The sequence below is a fragment of the Etheostoma spectabile genome, chromosome 23 (genome assembly GCF_008692095.1).
Source record: "Etheostoma spectabile isolate EspeVRDwgs_2016 chromosome 23, UIUC_Espe_1.0, whole genome shotgun sequence".
Lineage (NCBI taxonomy): Eukaryota > Metazoa > Chordata > Actinopteri > Perciformes > Percidae > Etheostoma > Etheostoma spectabile.
This window is the reverse complement of record NC_045755.1, coordinates 15,638,807-15,641,657: the sequence shown is the minus strand read 5'-3', so window position 1 is coordinate 15,641,657 and position 2,851 is coordinate 15,638,807. Positions and strand designations below refer to the sequence as shown.

Here is a 2,851-nt window from a genome sequence, read left to right as displayed (position 1 = left end):
TGCTAACCAATCAAAAAAAAAAAACATTTTCACTTGTACAACATGTAATCCAAATGTTAAGAAAAGGTTGGTCAACTATCAAAAAGTTGACAGAAAGTCTTAAACTAACCGTACAAATAAATCTTAATACCTGTTTTCTGATGCTGTCAAGGTTTGTTCACATCTTTGTTTTTAATTTGTATATATGTTGATTTGGTTTATAGTGTCTATTTTGTTGTATGTAGGGCTGGGCAATATATCAACATCGATATGAGACTTGATATTGTCTTAAACTTTGGATATTGTGATAAGACAAGTTTAGTCTTTTCCTGGTTTTAAAATCTGAATTAGAGTAATGTGATGTCATTTTCTGAACTTACTAGCAGTTTTATTATTTGCCTGATTCATTTATGCCGGTATGTTGACCCAGTGGCCTTTTGTCTAAACTCTGTCGGAGACAGATTTGACCCGGAACACTTTTTTAATCTTCTGATCGCAGGAGATATACACTTGTTTCCAGATTATTATTATTATTATAAGGTACAGCTAGCTAAAACTAATACGACCCTCCTATGAAGGTAGCTTCATTAAAAGTCATAAGGTTAAGGAAACTGATCATTGGAGACGGACCGGTGTTTCTATAATTTTGTTCATACCATGTATATTGACTCTATAAAATGCAATTTAGTTTACCACAACAATCAGTCAAAATTATCAAAGTTTAATCAACACCTAAAAGCAGTTGCCAGACTATTGTCTTTAACTGCATCGGGTTACCTAACATCCTGGCAACTAAGTGCATTGTTTTTTGTCCACTGTTGTAAACACTCTTATTTTATTTTTTTGTAGATCACCATGAGGGTTCAAGCTGCTGGACAAGTCTTTGTGGAAATCTTCAGGATATTCTGAGAGTCAGTGTTGTACATAGACTAATAAAATACTTTAAATATGTTATAAATGTTGTATTCTTATGTAAATCTACCGGCTAAACATTGCATTTTTATAGCGTGTGTTTGGGCTTGACAAAAGGACAAGCATGCTATTTCATTAGTTTTATTTACACGCACATTTTTAAATGCAGAAACAAAATGCAACGCATCAACAGTGTCACAGTTAGCCAGTGTTTGTAAATTTTAAATCATAAGCCATTTAAATCTGGGGGGAAAAAACATTGCAAGAACCAACGCACATAACAAATGCCAAAAGAGCTGCATGTAAAAGCAAAAGGGATCAATTCTGTACAATGAATACTACAGCTTATAATAAACCCTGCCTGCGGGCCAGCTCGTGTTTTCAAAGACTTGACATGCAAAGAGTTCAAAGGTTAAAGTGTAGTGTAAGAAAAAGAGGAAATCAGTCTGGCAATGAGAATAGAAACCTACTTATTTAAGTTCATCAGGGCTGAATGATTGATCACAGTCACTCGCAGGTCATGTGCACTACAAGTCAACCTGAGCAAAGCTTTCAAAGTCTCACACTGTTCAAAGAGTGGTCTTAAAGCTACTTGGCAACAGTTAGCCTGGTTGTAATGTCTTAAGTCAACTGTTGACTTAAGAAAATAAGAAAGCAATGGGGGATAATACCAAGTTCACATGTTAACAGAAGTTGTAAAAGTTAGCCTAATGGTACAATGACTGACTGGTTATAGCACAGCTTATCGTGTCCACTTGAAAACCACGACCATGAAATATTTTTTGAGCAATAAAAAACAAACCTCAGCATCTCCAAAGCAGGAGGTGAATCTTTAAAGTCTCGAGTGAGTGCTGAGAACATCCTGTCTGCATCCATGTTGTGGCTGGTGGTTAATCGAAGGTTATGTCCATGGCATCATTCCCTGAGAGTGAAGAACTGCGCACCCCGAGCAAAACACACATCTGGTATTCTTAAAAAATAAAAAGGAGGGAAAAACCTCACTCATCCCATTGAAGTTCTGCAAACGTTCACTTCTTTTGAATGGATCGACCACAGTGGCTCAGAATACTTGAGATAACTGGCACTAGTTGAAAAAGCTCAGCTGTAGATACGGAAGCGGACATTTCTCAACTTAGCCTGGTTTCCATTCACTCATAACCCCGACACCTCTGGCTACAGGGAGGAAAGAATCAACACAGGATCTATTAACTGGGGGTAGCGGGGGTAAAGAGTTGTGACAGAATAGAAGGTAATAAAAGTTGTAGGGAAATTGCTTCTCAACAAATGATCACATGAACTCTAAAAAAAAACATCCACATTTACAAAAACGTATGTGTTAAAGATTAAAAAAAAAAAAAAGAGAAAAATTAACCCTATCAAAAGGAAAACCTCAGATTAGCTGAGGCTTTAGGGTCAAAATATAATAAAATCATTATCTCTTTCAATTAATAAATACATCATTTAGAATCCATACAAATAACACATTAAAAAAACAGATAAAACAAGAAATAAATTAAGCAGGATATCAGGCAAGTCATTTGTCGTCTACGGTTGTTTAGGCCGAGCGATTGACTCGTAATTCCTATTTTAAACAAATTCAGAGAGGCAGCACTTTGAGCAGCTTGCCTTTAGCCATTTTCACTCAGAAACTCAGACTCCCCTCTAATTATCAAACATAGTGCAGATTTGTGAATTGTTTTGCACTAAATTGTGCCAGTCTGAAATGCACCTATTTAGTTTTTTTTCTACAAATAGAAGAATTGAGGAATAATGCACCAAAGTGCTGCCTCGCACTGTTTCTTCTCTCCTCAGAGTCATTATTGCTGGTGTGATTAAGATAATCTGATAACAAGGGACAAGCATGAGTGGAGAAAAGTACAAACAATAAGCACCATTTTGAAATTTCAGTTCACCGCGTCCTCCTTAGCACCTCGTCTCCATCCTCGGAGCCAGAGGGAAA

General features: G+C 36.4%; 1 protein-coding gene across 1 annotated transcript in view; it reads left to right on the top strand.

Moving 5' to 3' along the window:
- The window catches only part of ndufb2 (NADH:ubiquinone oxidoreductase subunit B2), a 2,848-nt gene extending 1,526 nt beyond the window's left edge, over positions 1-1,322 (top strand). Inside the window, exon 4 of the mRNA XM_032505567.1 lies at positions 829-1,322. The gene's annotated coding sequence lies outside the window, so the exon portion shown is untranslated. The remainder of the gene's footprint in view (positions 1-828) is intronic.
- Positions 1,323-2,851: the final 1,529 nt, after the last annotated feature.